Source organism: Drosophila serrata, unplaced genomic scaffold, assembly GCF_035046125.1.
Source record: "Drosophila serrata isolate PLE 108 unplaced genomic scaffold, ASM3504612v1 contig_92, whole genome shotgun sequence".
In the NCBI taxonomy this organism is placed as follows: Eukaryota; Metazoa; Arthropoda; class Insecta; order Diptera; family Drosophilidae; genus Drosophila; species Drosophila serrata.
Window position 1 is genome coordinate 48021 of NW_028256990.1, and position 12736 is coordinate 60756.

Genomic DNA, 12736 nt, shown 5'->3' on the forward strand with positions numbered 1-12736 from the left:
GGTTATAGCATGACGTAGCCGTTTTTGGGAATTTTTTTTTAAGCAAATGGGAGCACTTTGAAAAGACATTTTTTTTACAAAATTTTTGTTTTAAAAACAAACAAAAATATATCGAAAAAATCCTACGTTATGCCACAGAGGACTTTACAGAGAAGCTGTGTAAAAAATTTGAAGAGAATCGGTCTATCGGAGAAATCATGTACACCGTTTTAAACAACGTAGTTTTGAGAAAAACGCAAAAGAAGATAAAGAAAGTACTCTAAGGTAAACCGGTAGCGCTCACTTCTAATGGCTGTAGAATCCACAAGTATTGAGATATTTTTAAGCCCGATGTCTTAAAATGACCGCAAGAATATCGGCATCAAGATTAAGTAAAAAAAAATAGATTTTTAAAAAATGTCAGTTGTCTACCCCCTTAAGGTTTGAGAAAATTCGGATTCCCACATTTTCTGGAAAATACGAGGATTGGAGCCAGTTTAGTGATCTGTTTTTAAGTTCAGTAGACAATAAAAACAAGCTTTCCAAGTGCCATAAGTTTCATTATCTGAAATTATATTTGGGTGGTGAAGCCCTGTCCCTAATTAAACATATTGCCGTTTTTTATGATAATTACCAAGACGCATGGGAGAAATTGGAAAATCGTTATAACAAGAAAACGCTCATCGCTCAAACTTTTGTTCAGAAGTTTCTGTCGTTGCCTACCGCTAACAATTCGAATATCGCTGAGTTACGTAAAGTAGTTGACTCTGCCGACGAATGTATTCTTGGCCTACACGCGCTGAACTGCGACAGCCGCGATGTATGGCTAATTCATATTTTGCACTCAAAATTAAGTTCTGAAATCAAACAGGCTTTGGCCAACGGTAATATGTCGGTCAAAGAAGATGTCACCATATATGATTTATTTATTTTCCTTTTTGCTCATTGTGATACTTTGGAGTCTTGTCAGGAGTTACACGTAATACAACCGTCAAGACCAGCCCAGAGTAAACGCTGCCAAGTCGCCTTTCATGCAAGTGGATCAAATCAGCAGTCCCACGAATGTATTTATTGTCAAGGGCAGCACAATATATATGCATGTGCTGAATTCAAAGCTCAAGATGTACTAGACCGCCGCCGCTTCGCCGCTTTAGAGCGAAAATTTGGAAAATTCCCTGGACTCAAACAACAATACGTAGATTTTATGGATGACTATTTCAAATGAAGACACATGGAATTGATGCCTGCATCTGCAGCGGCTGAGGGTTCAGCACATTGCAACTATTTGGCGCACCACACAGTGTTTTGTAACGATTCGCTACACTCAAAACAAATGTCACAGGCAAGTTGTTGGCTCGAGATCGGAGCGCACGCAAGATATTTTTCAGGCTTCGGCTCGTCGGCTACGGGAGTGATGGTCTTGCTCAGATCTCGGGTTGCCTTTGCATAATTTTAAACAGAAATAACTGCGTGCTACAACAAGCTTAAACCGGGACAGAGAAACAGACAACACATAAATAAAAGTTGAGGAAAATTTAACTCTCTTCGGCTTACTTCCCCTTTTTTTTTTAGCACTCCTGGTGTTCTGGAGGCTCTAGTTTGCCCACCCTTCCTATGGTCGCTCCCATCCTCAAAGCTATATAGCTTGAGCGACCCCTTTGACAAGTGCTACCCTACCTCACAACGCATGCCAGCTGCGGCCAATACTCGACATTTTAAAACATTATAATAATTTTATTTAAAACTAGAAAGATATAAATTCATTACTTAAAATAAGAAACGTATATAGACAATTAAACATTGAAACTTAGAATACCAATCTTCTATATATATAAAAATGAATTGCTGTTCGTTAGTCTCGCTAAAACTCGAGAATGGCTGAACGGATTTATCTTATCTTGGTCTTGAATTATTCGTGGAGGTCTAGGGAAGGTTTAAAAGGTGAGAAAAATTCGATTAATTGCCGGGAAAATCCTCAAAACAGTATTTTTCTATTTCCCATACAAACGTTTTCTAAATAAAATGGAGCATTTCCTGTCAAACATTCAAAACATATTGAAATAAGGAAATTTTATTTTTTTGTTCAGGTTCAGTAAGAAACGAAGTCATGCTACCCAAGAAGTCGAGTTTGGGTCGTCGTAATCGCAATACAGAAGCAAAAAGACGTAAGATTACGAATATGACTGACGAAGAACGGGCCTCCATCCGAGAGACTGAGCGGCTGAGAGCAATGCAGATGCACTATGAAGAATCAGCAGAAAGACGGGCAGATAGGCTTGAGAGAAAACGATTAAAAGTTAGACAGTCGCGTTCTGCAGCAATCGATTTGATTCACTCTCAAAATAATGAACGCGACAGGGCAAGGGTAGCTGAAGCGCGTTTACAGCTTGCAGAAGATCAGATATAATCCAACTATTGATTACAGCTCGAATCGAATGTCGTTATTGGCCGGATGCATCAGGTCTGCATATACTGTCAGGCCTCTTAGATTGAATCAGACGAAACTTCGGTCCGAGGAATATATCCATTTGCGGGATGCTGTGATGAATGCTGCAACTCTTTTGAAGGATGGTAAAACTACTAATTCTATTTTTAAACTTCCACTATCCGTCAATCTTGAACAACAATCTACATGTTCAAAACGCAAAAATGGACCTATTGGTAAATTACTACAAGAGGCATCATTGATTATGTGGGACGAATGCACGATGAGCCATAGAGCACATATAGAGGCCGTGAACAGAACCTTACAGGATCTAAGGAACTCCTCTGCAGACTTGGGCGGGATTACTTTTGTATTTGCTGGATATTTTCGACAGACTCTCCCCGTTATTAACAGAGGCACGCGAGCAGATATCATCAAGGCATGCTTGAAATCGTCTCCAATATGGACAACGATTGAAACGTTAAAATTAAGGACAAATATGAGAGCTAATCTTCATGGAATCACTGATAGAGATTTCCCACAGCAACTGCTAAAACTTGGGGAAGTAATTTTTCAAACTCCAAATTTAAGCGGTCAATGAGACATTCTTCTGGATGAGTCTCTAGGCCAAATACTCGATAATTTGGAAAATTTAATAGATTCTGTATACCCTGATATCGAGAATTTGCACGAAAGAGACTTCCATTTGCTGTGTTCTCGGGCTATAGTATCACCTAAGAATGATACTGTCAATGAAATAAATAATCTGATTGTTCAAAAAGTACCCGGCCAAACAAAAACATACAAATCGATCGACACTGTAACGAATATTGAAGATGCAGTCCATTATCCACAGGAATTTTTAAATTCGTTGAACCCTTCTGGACTGCCACCCCATGAATTGACGTTAAAAATCGGAATCCCAATCATGCTTTTAAGAAATTTAAACCCTCCGAGCATGTGTAATGGGACGAGGCTGCTTATTAAGGAGTTAAAGGACAATTTAATAGTAGCAACTATTATCACTGGCCCAGCAAGTGGTCAACTAGCTCATATACCGAGGATACCGATGATCCCAACTGATCTGCCAATCCCATTTAAACGGCTTCAATTTCCGGTAAAAACATCTTTCGCATTAACAATTAACAAGTCCCAAGGCCAAACCTTCGAATTAGTAGGGATCGATCTGCGAAAGAAATGTTTTACTCATGGTCAACTGTATGTTAGTCTATCGCGAGTAGGAGCCCCTGAAAATCAATTTATTTTGCTGCCACAAAATAAAACAACATCAAATATTGTTTACAGAGAAGCTCTAACAAAATAAATGTATTTTCTTTTAGGGTTATGACCTCAATAATTGAAAAAATAAATAAATAAAAAAAAGGATGAATATGTGTCATATTATTATTATTATTATGAATGTGTTAAAATTGACAAATCTAAATGTAATGTTTAATGCCCGTGCGAAGCCGGGACGGGCCGGCTAGTGATAAATAAATATACGTCCTTCAACTCGATTTCGGGCAAAAATAAAAATAATGGCAAAACAATTTTGGGCAAGTTGGAGGAAATTGTTAATTACGCTGACTGAGATTCAATCCACATGTTGCAACAACAAAAATAATAATTCGAATTGGAGAAGCGTAAAAGCCCTCAGCTTAAATAGCCTTATGTATCAGCGTTCCTCTTTTTTTTTCCTTTCCCTCTTCGTTTTCTGCCGTTGGTTCGGTTAACTTTTCGCTCTTTCTTTTACTTTAACGGCTCAAGATTTGGGACATTTTCTTTCTCTCCAATTCATTTTTTTTTTGTACTTGAAATTGTTTAAATTATTACTTCGACACTCACCATTTTCTTAACTCCACCGATGAAAGCGCTTTCCTCGGAGGATGAAAATGATACATGCAAAAAAAATAAATTCACATCCCTAAAAGAGATTACGAAGATGGAAGGGTAAACTATAAAATAAAAGACGCATACGGCCCGCGCTATTTAAATCGATTTTCTCATTAATTTTCACCGGAATGCAACGAATTAACATTTCTCTTTGCCGCACATTGCTCTTTACATATGCCTAAGTTCATTTCACATCATTCTTTTTTTCCTTGCAATTTTTCCGAAATTTAACCTAACTTAAAATTTCTATTTTTTCTTACACTAATTTTCCATATTATCTTCACTGACACTGAAACAAAATGTGGGTCGAAAATTCCCTTTTTCTTTACAATAGTTCGTCGCGATGAGGCATGGGGCTCGAATTAAATGTACTTTGGCCGGGATCCCATTGCGGCGGCGAGTTCAAAACGCCCGAAAGAATTACATTAAACTAATCCCAATGCTTTGCCGAAGCCTACGCCTACACCGACTCTGGCATGAAAGCTCGTACGACTGCTACCGAATTCTCTGCTTAGTTGTGCTCTCTAGAGCTGTTCGCCAAGGGGACAAAGGTCGTTCTACCACATTCGGCGATTAATTATGCTTCAACCCCATAAAATCATATAAAAAGTAATATTTTCCCCAGCTCTGGTGAGCGGGGCGACGGGGAAGTCCTCTTCCTAGAATTCAGATCCAGGCGTTTAAAAGAATCCAAGAAGCTGCGCCGGCGTCGTTTCGTTGTCGTCGCCTCTCCTCGGGCCTTCGAGCAGTACAACCTGCAGCCTTTAAAATTCATAAATAAGTTCAAGCTGCCTATGCTTTTCCCTATCTGTACGCTCACCTTTCTATTCGTGGCTCAGTGGCCAATAAGCAAAATTGTATTCTCAGCACTTTGAACACTCGCGATTACTTTTTCGAAATTTTGTCGCCAGTCGCCAAATATAGGAGTCACTACACTTCAGCAGCCAAAAATGGAATGCTGGAAGATGACGCCGGAAAAGTGGCGGTAACCCAATGTGAAAGTGGGGGAAACGGGGAGACCGTTGACAAATGCCTCTGTTACTCTCTCACCCGATCTTTCGTGCCCTAGCCGACCTACGCTTGCTACACTGACAAAGCCGCCTTTCGACATATGATTGACCAACAGATGGCGCTAATAAAAAGTATCTTATACCGAGCAAGCGCTACAGTTTAAACCCGATAGTACTACCACACGTTGCCGAGTGGTATTTGATGGCTCAGGAAAGGATTCCAAGGGTCAGTCGCTCAATTCTCGGCTTCACATAGGCCCACCTATTCAAAGGGATTTAATTGGAGTATGTTTTCGTTTCCGTCAGCATCTTTATGTATTTTGCGCAGACATCAAAAATATGTTCAAAGGAATTTTGGTCTCAGACGAGCATACGCAATACTAACGTATAGTTTGGAGAAAGGAGGAGAACGCTCCACTGGATCACTATCGATTGCTGACCGTCACATACGGATTAGCTTCATCGCCATTTTTAGACGTCAGGGTTCTTAAGCAGCTTGCGATCGACTAAGCCGATTTGTATCCGAACGATGCTGTCATACTTAACAGAGACGCTTACGTTGATGATATTCCTACTGGATGCGATAAAATTAAGGATCTCATTGCACTCAAAGATGAACTAATTCTACTTCTGAGCGAAGCTCAATTCAAACTTCGAAAGTGGAGCTCAAACTGTTACGCCCTCTTAAAGTCATTACCACAGGAGAATTGTGAGTATCCTCCTGACGCTTTAGAGCAGGGTACTTCTGATCGAGTTATTAAAGTTTTGGGACTATGCTGGAAACCAAGAAATCACTATATCTTCTTCAAGTTAGAAACCCCTAGAATCACAACAACTTTAACCAAACGCACTTTGCTTTCGGAACTAGCCAAGATCTACGATCCCGCTGGGTTTGATTGCGCCCACAACTGTGTTGTTAAAAATTCTCTTTCAAGATAGCTGGCTGAGTTCTGTCGAATGGAATGAGGCATTGCCTTTGCACACGGTGGCAACAGTTCGTATTTTAAATGCACGTATTGGAAACTTGTCGAGTGCCTTGTTATATAGCAGCGCCACGCCAATCAATTGAACTGCATGGATTTGCGGATGCCTCATCTCAGGGATATGCAGCCGTCATCTATTCTTGGACGTTGTTGCACTATGGTCAGTACATTCAAGTGGCCCGTATGACACCAGGCACGTGCCTGTTTGGGTTAGGTGTTAGTAGGCGCGATGGAAAATATAGGACAGAATACGAGGAAATTGACTACCGGCGTGCTGCCAGATTGTTAGCTTGCATGTTTACTAAGTATGTTAGTATTAAAGATTTTAATTTGGGAAGGGTATCTACATTAGAGATTAGTGTGTACAAATCATTATAATTTGCACATAACACTGTGAAAGGTTCATGTAGTTCATAGGAGGTTCTGCAGTGGCGCAACACTAATGGGATATAGGATCTAGTAGTTCTGCATGATAAGTGGAAATTAAGCTGACTTAACAAGTCAGCACTTTCCACATCACCATGGATAAGGTTAAAAATAAAAGTTATTTTTAGCATCGTTATACGATTGGCTGAGGAAGGTAAATTGATTAAGAGGAGTCTACTAGAGTAGGAAGGTAATTTTTGGCTTGCACCCCAATTTAAGCCGCGTAGAGAGAAAAGTAAAAAGTTCATTTTGAACCGCCCAACGCAAGATCCATACTCCAAGATAGGAGGAACTAATAAAATATATAAGGCTTTAATACAGGGTGCGGCACGAAAACTTGCTGATTTGTTTTTGGCGCCAAGCGGCGGGGAGTGGTCGGGTAAGGGTGGGGAGTGTCTCATGTTTTAGGGGACTTCCTGAAGTTTCGTCTACTCCGCAGTCAGTCGACATCATGCATTGGACGAAAGAGCAGCGCGCATTTGTCTGCGAGGCTTACTTTTCCAACGGTCGTTCCGTAATTGCCACTCAACTCAACATTCATCCTGCAGGTCGCGTTCCTGGCCGGCAGTCGATTGTTTCGGGGATGAAAACATTCAGGGAGAGCGGGAATGTGACAAAATCCCATCCAGCTCATCGGAGAATAACATTCGGTAAGCAATCGCAAAAAATTCCGTCGATATGCTTGAGAGAGTTCAGCTGAGCTTCGAAAATCGGGTATCTCAGTGCATTGAAAACGGCGGCCATCACTTGTCCGATGTAATCTTCAAAACTGTGTAATAAAAAATTCAGAAGGTGTGTTACAAGAATAAATAAATTTGGTATGGTATGTCAACTACTTTTTTTTTATAACCTTCTAAAATCAGCAAGCCGCACCCTGTACCAAAGGGGTCATTGAAATTTTTTTACCACCGTTAAATAAATCCAAGCACACCCCTGTCTCTATTCACCATAGACGAAATATGAAAGATAAAGTTAAGTTTTGGATCCAAGCGGACGCCCAAATCGTCAACTAAATTAATTCTTTCCAAAGAGCAGCAGTTGAGCGTATAAATTGCAAGCTTGGGAACGAAACAAGAGAATGTCATTAGCTTGAATTTAGAGCTGTTAAAGTTTAATAAGTTTACGCGGCACAATGCTTAGAAATGATTAAGAGCTGTCTGAAAATCCGACTGGCAAGCGATTTCCTTATATTACACGAAAAGCTGAATGCCGTCAGCATACAGAAGTCTTCTGGAGCTAGTCAGAGTTTTGGGCATGTCGTGAATAAACGTATTAACAATATGGGACCCAAATGACTACCTTACGGAACGCCAGATGTAACCCTGAGAAGTTTAGATAAGTTTTTTCCTAAAGAGGACCTTTTGCGTCCTTTTTTTCAGATAACTTGAGATCCAATTAAGAAAATCAACAGGGAATCCCATTAAATCGAGTTTCCTAAAGATTAGATCTGTCTGAAAATTATTATGGAAGCCCTTTATAATATAGGAAAAGAGCTCCAAATAATTAGTTGTTGTTGATCTTTACTTAATGTTTAGTTGCCTATCTACGTTCTCTATTTTGAAGGAATGAATTTATACTTTTCTAGTTTTAAATAAAATTATTATAATGTTTTAAATTGTCGAGAATTGGCCGCAGCTGGCATACCTTGTAATGTAGGGTAGCACTTGTAAAAGGGGTCGCTCAAGCTTATAGCGCTGAGGATGGGAGCGAGCATAGGAAGGGTGGGCAAACTAGAGCCTCCAGAATACCAGGAGTGCTGAGAAGGGGCAAGTAAGCCGAAGGGAGTTCAATTTTTCCTCAACTTTTATTTGTGTGTTGTCTGCATCTCTGTCCCGGTATAAGATTGTTGTTGCACGCATTCATTTCTGTTTAAAATTATGCAAAGACAACCCGAGATCCGAGCAAGACCATCACTCCCGTAGCCGACGAGCCGAAGGCGGAAAAATATCCTGCGTGCGCTCCGATCTCGAGCTAACAACTTGCCTGTAACATTCATTTTGAGTGTAGCGATTCGTTACATTAGTATTCCTAATATTTTAATATTATTTTATATATTAAAAATATTAAATTATTTATTTATTTATTATCAGTATGATAAATGTTTTTTGTAATTAATTGTCAATTCATACTCTCTACTTTAAGAAATGAATTTATAAAAAATTAACCCAAAATTGGCCGCAGCTAGTATTTTGTTGTGATGTAGAATAGTACTTGTCGAAAGGGTCGCTCAGGCTATATAACACTGCGGATGGGAGCGACCACAAGAAGGGTGGGCAAACTACAGCCTTCAGAACACCAGGAGTACTGAAAAGGGCGTGTGAGCCAAAGAGAGAATACCCTATTTTCCGTCAACTTTTATTTTTGGGTGTGACTTTCTATCCCCTATTTAAGATTGTTGTTGCACGCATTTAATTAAGTTAAAATTATATATAGGCATCCGAGATCTGAGCAAGATTATCACTCCCGTAGCTGACGAGCCGGAAAATTATCTCACATGCGCTCAGAGCCCGAGCAAACAACTTGCCTGAAGTATTTTTGTGAGTGTAGCGATTCGTTACAACACTTTGATGGACCGGTTTATTCTCTCCATGACCTCCACCCTCAATATTTCTCACTACAACGCTTTTATTTTGTCTTAATAAACGCATGTTATTGTGATAACTACTTCATTCAATGACAATCTTTAAGTTACCAAGGTTGTTATAAAATCATCTGTTCCTGGTTTAAGCTTGTTGTTGCAGGCATTTATTTATGTTATAATTATGTAAAGGCATTTCAAGAACAGAGCAAGATCAAGACGAAAAACTACCATGCGTGCGCAAACAACTTGCCTGTAGTATTTTTTATTTTTTTTTTTGTGAGTGTAGCGATTCGTTACACTTGGTCTGAAAATAATGGTGATGATTTATATGAGTGATGATCAGGAGGTGAGAATGAAGAATCATTAACTATAGCTGGTTGAGAATAATATTGATCGTTGTTGTCTTCCTTATCCCAATCAAGAATATTCCCATAATCGTCAACACTTTTTAATTTCCATTTCAATGTAGTTAGTCTTCTATATACTCTTTCTCGTATACGTGTCGGAACGGCCCGAATCGGGCGACTATATCATATAGCTCTCATACAAACGATCGTTATTTTTTCTATGGACGTTGATGCACTACGGTCAGTACTCTCAAGTGGCCCGTATGACACCAGGCACGTACCTGTTTGGGTTAGGTGTTAGAAGGCCAACACTAGTGGTATAAAGAATCTAGTTCTTATACTTGGTACGTGTAAATTGAGCTTACTCCACAACTCACATAACCATGGATAAGGTTATAAATAACGGTTATTCCTAGCATCGTTCTACGATTGGCTAAGGACGGTAAATTTATTAATAGGAGACTCTTATAGTAGGAAGGTAATCTTTGGTTTGCATCCCAATTTAAACCGCGTAGAGCGAAAAGAAAAAGGTTGCTTTGAACCGACTCGATGCGTTTGCATAAGAATTTAGTAACTTAGGGGTCTTTGAATTCTTTCGACCGCCGAAGGACTTTCCGATTCGTGTTTACAAAAATTCTACGTTTATTAAAAAAGCGAATTGCTCAAATTCAATTCATTTTTAGGAGCACTGGACAATATTTTAAATATTATTTTAAAAATACCCACTCTCATGCTATCAGTCCTGACTGTTTATAAAGAAATAAATCTAACTCTGCCAATTTTTCAGCACTGATAAAATTTTTGAATAAGAATAATTCTAGAAAACGTTATAAGTACCTGTTATCATTGCCTTGAAAAATTGTGAGATCAAAATGGTCTTTTTATTCATTTCAAATTTATTCATTTAACATAATTACACCTGATAGATTAAAAATCGAATGTGAACAAAAACAAATGTAATCAAACAATTTCAAACCTTAGACATTTTCGTTCGCATTTAGAAAAATATGAAATTGTCAAAAAATGGTAATTTTGTAAATGACAATAGTATAGTCAATAAGAAAAACAGTGAAAATTATTACAATTACCTTGAATACTTGCAAAATAATAAAAAATGTCTTAACTTTCTAATAGTAAAGAACCTCAGTTGAATACAGATAGCAAACGTCCAGAAAAATAAGAATTGTAAAGCGTGAAGCTATCTCAAATTAAATTTAAATTTATTCCAAGAAAATGTTATAAATAAAAGTAAATTTTTTTCAATGGTATTATCACTATTTTCGACTGTTTTATCCTAGATAATAAGTTTAGTGGGAAAACAACAAACTAACAACGAAGATGGATGAGATTGAATCCAATGGAGAGTAACTTCCAAATCCGCCCAGTATACTATTTTGTTGATAGGGACTTTTATTAACGGTTTGATTCTCTGGAAGAGATCTGTGAGAAGTTTAAGGAGCGTTTTTATTTTAAATTCTTGGACGTTGATGCACTAAGGTCAGTACATTCAAGTGGCCCGTATGACACCAGGCACGTGCCTGTTTGGGTTAGGTGTTAGTAGGCGCGATGGAAAATATAGGACAGAATACGAGGAAAATTGACTACCGGCGTGCTGCCAGATTGTTAGCTTGCATGCTTACTAAGTGTATTAGTATTAAAGATTTAAATTTGGGAAGGGTATCAACGTTAGAGATTAGTGTGTACAAATCAATATAATTTGCACATAGCACTCTAAAAGGCTCATGCAGTTCAAAGGAGGTTCTACAGTGGCGCAACACTAATGGGATATAGGATCTAGTAGTTCTACATGGTACATGGAAATTAAGCGGACTCAACAAGTCAGCACTTTCCACATCACCATGTATAAGGTTAAAAATAAAGGTTATCCAATCGTTCTACGATTGGCTAAGGACGGCAAGTTTATTAATAGGAGTCTACTAGAGAAGGAAGGTATTCTTTGGTTTGCATCCCAATTTAAACCGCGTAGAGCGAAAAGTAAAAGGTTTTTTTGAACCGACTCAATGCGTTTACTATGGACGCCGTACTGAGGGCTCCAAACGCAGCATCCATATTCTAGGATAGGACGAACTAAAGAAGTATATAAGGATTTAGTAACATAGGGGTCATTGAATTCCTTCGACCACCGTTTAATAAATCCAAGCACACCCCTGGCTCTATTTACCATAGACGAAATATGATCAATAAAGTCAAGTTTTGGGTCCAAGTGGACACCCAAATCGTCAACAGAATTAATTCTTTCCAAAGAGCAGCAGTTCAGCGTGTAAGTAGCAAGCTTAGGAACGACACGAGAGAATGTCATTAGCTTGCATTTCGAGCCATTTAAGTTTAATAAGTTTACACGACACCAAGTTTGAAATTTATTGAGATCTGTTCGTTAATCCGACTGGCAGGCGACGTCATTGTATGGCCCGCAAAGCTTGACGTCATCCGCGTACATAAGCACTCTGGAGTTAGTCAAGACTTGGGTAGGTCATTCATAAATATTGTAAACATTAAAGAACCCAAATGGTTCCTTTGCACGATGCCAGCAGTAACCCTTAGAACATTAAATAAATTATTCTTAAAGAGAGTCTTTGGCGTCCTGCCATTCCGATACCTTGAGATAAAATTAAGAAAAACACTTGGAAACCCCATTAAATAGAGTTTCGTTACGAGGAGAGAATGGTTAATAGAGGCAAATGCTTAACCGAAATCAGTATACATTACATCTGTCTGAAAATTATTATTGAAGCCTTTTATAAAATAGGAAGAGAGCTCCAAAAGATTTGTTGTTGATGATCTTCGCTTAATAAAACCATGTTGACATGCAGAAATAACTGATCTACAAAGGTGCTGCAAGCGAAGGATATCCTACAACTTAGAGATTCCTCTATAATTGCTGGCATCCAATTTGCTACCTTTTTGTGGAGAAGAATAACAAAATTCTTTTCAAATAATGGGAAAGTGGGAGGTTTCTAAGGATAAGGTAAACAATTTCAGAAGGGGATAGCACAGGGCGTCGGCACAATACCTGAACACACAGCCAGGAATTCCGTCGGGACCTGGCGAATAAACTGGCTCGATGAAGATCT

General features: G+C 38.8%; 1 protein-coding gene and 1 long non-coding RNA gene across 2 annotated transcripts in view; one reads left to right on the top strand and one right to left on the bottom strand.

The window, feature by feature from the left end:
* Nucleotides 1-12736, bottom strand: part of kl-5 (male fertility factor kl5) — a 243383-nt gene that overhangs the window by 10639 nt on the left and 220008 nt on the right. The window lies entirely within an intron of this gene.
* On the top strand, nt 2101-3713 carry LOC147644803 (uncharacterized). The gene is made up of 2 exons (XR_015273382.1): nt 2101-2344; nt 2405-3713. It is a non-coding gene; the product is annotated as an uncharacterized LOC147644803 (long non-coding RNA).